Raw genomic sequence first — 6,000 nt, 5'->3', positions numbered from 1 at the left:
GGTGTTCCTTAAAGTAAGACCAGATTTATAAATAGTTAAAAATGAGATTTTCCTGTAATCTGCATGACTTGTTCTTTTTTTCAGAAGAATACTAAGAGTTTGTAGCAGCATTACAGATAATATCTAACAGGAGTTTGATCTAATCCATGAAACATACTGAATCCAATAATATAGCAGCAGGGTTCGATTAACTCAGTTTAATAAATCATACCTGGAAAAGGTTTTCATAGTTATTTATTTTTATTTTTTTAACAAGGATCAACAAGGACCCTCCCAATATCTGGAGCCATTTTACAGTTATAATGTAGACTAAAAATGTCAGAGGATTTATAGTTTGAGTCTCAAAATCTTGTATGGCTATCATATATGCAATACGTGTGTTGGCAGTTTCAGAAATTAAAAGATTATCTACCAATAAAATGCCATTTATTTTCCATGGCTAAATAGGGATATTGTGCATTAAAGAACAATTAAAATAGAGATATATTAGATCAAATCTCAAGTAAACATCTCTAATTAATGAACATGTTTCAAAAGTGTTTGAGAGTACTATTGAAAAAGTCTTGAAACTAGGTCATAACAGTGGCACAAAATGTCATGTGAATGGTCTAGCTTCTTGTGGCAGGACCTTTTGTTTTATATCTGCCTTTTCTTTTAATGAAATGATAAAAACCAAGAAGGTTTTTAAATTGTTAAGGGGTTGAAACTATTGGCAACCTTTAAATAACCCCCTAGTTTTGCTTTGTCTTATTTTTCACTATGCGACATATTTATTTTAGTTATGTCCTTTTAATGCATCATATGTTCAGTCTTATTTTTAAATATCTTACTGTCATCAATCAAATTTTTGAAATTCCACATCTTATTCAGTTACAACAGTAGTATTTAAAACATATTTGTTCCCTTTCTCGCAGTAGACGCACAACAAAAACAAAGCGTTTACACCTCCATGGTCACCTTTTCTTCTTTACATGCTGCTGGTGATCAGTGAAGCTGTCTAAAGTATGTTAAATGCATGTTACAAGTCAGAAGTTACTGCCATATGCTGAAACCATTCAGCTACAACAGTGTTGATCCTTAAAAATCACACACAGCCTAATGATGGCTTACCCATGTGGGAGAAGGCCTCATTAAATTCTCCAGCATGGCGCCTAACTTAATATAGCCTTCATTTAAAAAACTAAATTGTTAGATTGTCACATTGGAGATAAAATGTAAACTAAAAAGGCTTGTTTAGGTCTTATGGGCAGAATTAGATTGAAAGATAAGAGTCGGCACTAATGTCTGATGGGAACTGTTTGCTAGACTTACTGCCTTCATTATTTCCTTCTGGATATAAAGAAGGTCACTGAGGAGAGGGCAAAGAACAAGGAAGGCAAGAAGAGAGAAGAGGATTAGAGAAGAAAGTAGGTCAAGTTGAGGATGCAGAAAACAGGCTTAAGCCACGTCTTCTCATCCGTCTTCATTATGGTCCTCTTTAGGTTTTCCTCTCTGCCCTGACTTAGCTTGTATGTCTGTCTGTCAGCTGTTTTTTGACCTTTTATCCTCATGTAAACTGCTTGACGCCATGAAAAGCTGATTTTCTTTTCATTACCGTACCTTTATGATATAAAGTAAATGCAACTTTTAGGTTCTAGTAATAAAAAAAACTTTTTTAGCTCAACTTTAACTCTCAATTAAATGTTTTTCTTGTTTTGTTTTTATATTTGCAAAAGATGGCTTAAAAAAAAGACACAATTGCCATACAAAAGCCGGCTTCAGTGGTGTAAGCAACAGTGTTAAATGAAAAATGTTTTATCAGACGTAAATCCTTCGTTACTAATGCAAACACAGAAAGGTACATACTTCGAGATACAAGTGATAAAAAAAATCATGACCACACATAAAGGCTAAAACAAGATCTGTATCTTCTATAATGTCTTATTTAGAGTAATTGATGACGATGCAATGATGAAGTTAACATATATATATATATATATATATATATATATATATATATATATATATATATATATATATATATATATATGTGTGTGTGTGTGTGTGTGTGCAAAAGTTATCTTGCAAACAGTTAGGTTTAGAGCTAAGGTGTCAATTGGGTTCGGGCTAAGTGAGGTGTCTACGGGTAGGTAGGGTTTTTTTTTGACGGAAAAGCAATGGAAGTCAATGGGAGTAAACACATGGTCCTCACCACAATAGCAAAACAAGTTTATGTGTGCTTTAAGGGTGTTGAGGGTGTTGGGAGGGGGTACCTTCCATTTGGACAACATCTGGAAGAAATGAAACAATTTAGTCTAATTGGAGTTTGTATTGCAGAACGGATCAAACCGATCCCTAGTCCTGTCGTTATGACTCCCATGGATGCCTTTTGTGTTTCATTTATAAACTCTTAATCCCTTAGCAGAAATACCAACTATCCCACTGTGGTCAGACTGAGTGAGGTACACAAAGCAATTCTAAATAAATCTGTCAATGAATAATAACTCATATTTATTAAGATCCATTCAGTCATGTTATGACAAAGTTTTCATGGTCAAGTAACAAACATACTGTAGGACACTGAGCTCTGAGGAGAACTAAAGGATGTTATATTTAGTCCTGCGCAAAGCTGAAGTTTTTTTCCCATCAGGCAACTTTAGGATCGTACTGTAGTTGATGTGACTAGGTTCTGACCTGAGCTGTTGGGGTGGAATGACTGAATGAAGGGAAAGCAAATGGCACAAGAGGAAGAAAACAAAGCAAATGTCAGACTCTTTAATAACTGCATGGGTATTTATAAACCCCCAAGGGGACTCTGACAAGGTAAGAGAAAAAATATGACATTAGAAGACTAAAACTATGCTGCAGTCATCTGTGCATGCTTCCCTGTGATCCAAGTTCAACAGGTCGAAAAAACAGGGAAAGCAATGCCATGTGTAAAAGCCTTAGGGTATGTGTATGCATGAGTGCTCTTGTTTATCCTCCCAAGAGATGACCATCAGAACTTTTTCACCAATTGAGAGAGGTCATATTTTCATATTTTACCTGGTCTTCACTTTTTTATGCTGTATTGGAGTTTGATAGTATGTAGAAAAATTACCCAGAAATATGCCACATTGACTTACAGGTCCCTGAAGAAAAGTTTTCCTCTTGGGTTGGGGGATAGTGGGGGGGGGGTTGCATGTGTGGGTCTGTGTGTATTTACCCGGATGTCCTTCCCAGACTTTATACAGCTGGAGGATTTACTCTAAGCCTGAACGTCACTCTGTTACTCACCTGTAACGAAATTTTCTCATTACTCTAAACACAGTATGTCTCGAGGAAAATCTGACCGCAGCCTTTTGTTTGTGCCTCTCTGCTCATATGGCTATAAATAAAGGATTGAAAAAATGTGCCCTTGTTTGTTCATGTGGGTGAGTGAGTGAGTGTGTGTGTCTGGGATGTTTATCTCCATCCTGGCCAACCATAGCCGCCCCTCTTAGTCCTATCAGCGCCATTATCAACAAGCTTGAGATCACTCTTTGGCTGTAATTGCTCCTACAAGACTCCGCTCCTTTACTTCTCTGCAAAATGCAGTCAGTGAAACGTGACTTAATGTGTTCCCCAGCGCAAACATAAACACCCTTTTACAGAAGGAAATAACTGTGGGAGAAATCCTACGAAGATTGTAGATGTGAAGGCCTCCTGAGTGGAGGGAGTTCACACACAAAACTTTGGCATTTCGACACTTAGAGATACTCCATCATATTGAAAAGCTCCACTTCCTCTCTTATTGTTTCTGAACCTCATCCATTGTGCTATAAAATCTAGTTTGACATCTAAAGTTATTTTAGTCTGTTTTTGGAAAGTTTACCCAATACTCCCCAGCAGTGGAACAATAAAGCAGACCTAACTGGATGCAGACATTGCCAGGCAGAAGGGGCCAATGGGCTCCAGTCTCCATCAACAACAGCCACTCAAGGGACCGTTTCCATATTCCAGCGAATGGAAAGAGAGGGCTTTGTTCTGCTTTCTCCACTGAGGCAAGAGAAAAACGGGAAAACTCTCTAACCGATTTGTAACTCACAACATCATCACCATGAAATACAGCAGGTCAACAATCCAGAGTCATAGAAACCACTTAAGTTCAGACAAACAAGTTTTATTTTCCAAGATAGATCTTAGAAGTTCATTTTTAAAATTGTATTATTCATCCTTCCACCACCCCCTCTCCTATGCATTGCCAAAGTTAGGTAGCTTGCGTAAAAGTCTTAGGAGACAAACAAAGACAAGATCCTGTACTTCCCTTCGTACAGCAGAACTTTCCTACCTATTCTGGGTGATCAAAAAACTTTATTATTTGCTCTTTTAAAATCTAATTGATAACAAATGTTACGCAAATGCCAATGTAACCTAGTTCTTGTTATTATGTATTTATTACATTAATATCAATAACAACGTGAAGTCTGTGGGGGCAGTTGTGGTCAAGGAAATGTGTTTTCTCACATGCTATGCTGCCAACCAAAGCAAAAAACTTCCTGTGCACATAGATTACAGGGCAGCTGACGTGGATCACACATACTGTTTCAAAGGTGTTGAGGTTTTTAGACTGGAATGTTCATTCCAACCTGTTTCTGTTCCTTATTGACCATTGTCCTGAAAACACTAACTAAGATGTTGTTTTTTCTTTGCATCCAAACAATTTTTCCAGCAGTTGTGGCTTCTTATTTCTTTCTTTTTGCATCTCTCAGTACAAACCATGAACGGTTTGTACTGAAACTGAAATCTCGATTACAATGTAAATGTATTTGACAATAAAGAAATTGATTGATTGATTGGTTGATTGATTGATTGATTAATTGTATTTTACACACAATAAGACACACTTAAACAGTATGCGCTATAATCTGGAATGTCTTATACATGGATTAATTCTGGCTGTGCTTACTGAGTTTGAAGCGATTTTTGGTGGTATGCGGTGCTCTGTCAACATGTTTAAGTATGACTTTGGTGAACTACAAAGCCACAGCGCTTGCAGATTTATGACTAGTGTGATAAAACAGACTGTTGGGCCTTATAATCCAGTGTACAATATAGTGTGGAAAAAACAGTACCGGTACATAAAGTTTTTAACTCACAACTATACTTGATCAGTGGATCAAGAACTTTACTGTTCTGATCAGTTAGTTCCTGAAGCTTGCCAACATGCAGAAATATTAAGTTCTGAACCATCTAATTTTAATATGAATAAAAAACTAAATAAAATCTACACATTTATATACCAATTCACTTGCAACTACACACACCAAAACTATACATTTAGCTGTGTAGCGCTTTGAATAATTTAATTCATTGAAAGTCATTCATAATTAAACTTACAGTTGTATTTAAAGTTTTGATCAAAGGAAAGTAACAAGTTTTAACAAGTTGATTAGTTAGTAAGTGCAATTTTTTGCATTTATAGGAGAAAAAGAAGTAACTATAATTGGGTACTTTTTTGAAGCAACAAATCCGGGGTACTGTAGATGAAGCCCAGATCCATCCAATCATCTGCCCCATCCACAGTGCCCTCACTGAGCAACAAGAATAGTTATTGAAACACAACTGCAATGGTTAGAAACAGAGCTTAAACTGGGTGGGTGCAGCTGACCTGTTTCCATGCTGAGATACAAATACACATATTTCTAAGATACACATGGCCATGTGTGATCCAAAAGCTTTTAATCCAAATATAAATGAAAATACATTTTCATGCGTCCTTCCCATATCTTGCATTTTATCGTACCCTGGCAGTATACAGTAGGTGCCTCCAAGCACATATCTCTATGCATAGGCCCACTATTTAAAAAGAAAGCAGAGGTACCACGGATAAAATTTAACAAGGCTCTAAAGTGGCTGACTCAAACGAAATAATCACTGGAGGATATTTTCCATGACCTGTGTCCGCCCTAGAGTCCCTCCCACCCATTCAACAATTTAGCAATCCTGAACAGCCTTTTTCTTTTATCCTGAGTCGAAACAGAACAACTTTCAACAATTACA

General features: G+C 36.7%; 1 protein-coding gene across 1 annotated transcript in view; it reads right to left on the bottom strand.

The window, feature by feature from the left end:
• The window catches only part of LOC107100843 (fibrillin-2-like), an 86,918-nt gene that overhangs the window by 48,501 nt on the left and 32,417 nt on the right, over window positions 1-6,000 (bottom strand). The gene's annotated exons all lie outside the window — the stretch shown is intronic.

The sequence above is a fragment of the Cyprinodon variegatus genome, unplaced genomic scaffold (assembly GCF_000732505.1).
Source record: "Cyprinodon variegatus isolate N-32 unplaced genomic scaffold, C_variegatus-1.0 Scaffold30, whole genome shotgun sequence".
Taxonomy (NCBI): domain Eukaryota; kingdom Metazoa; phylum Chordata; class Actinopteri; order Cyprinodontiformes; family Cyprinodontidae; genus Cyprinodon; species Cyprinodon variegatus.
This window is presented reverse-complemented; position numbering and strand designations above follow the sequence as displayed.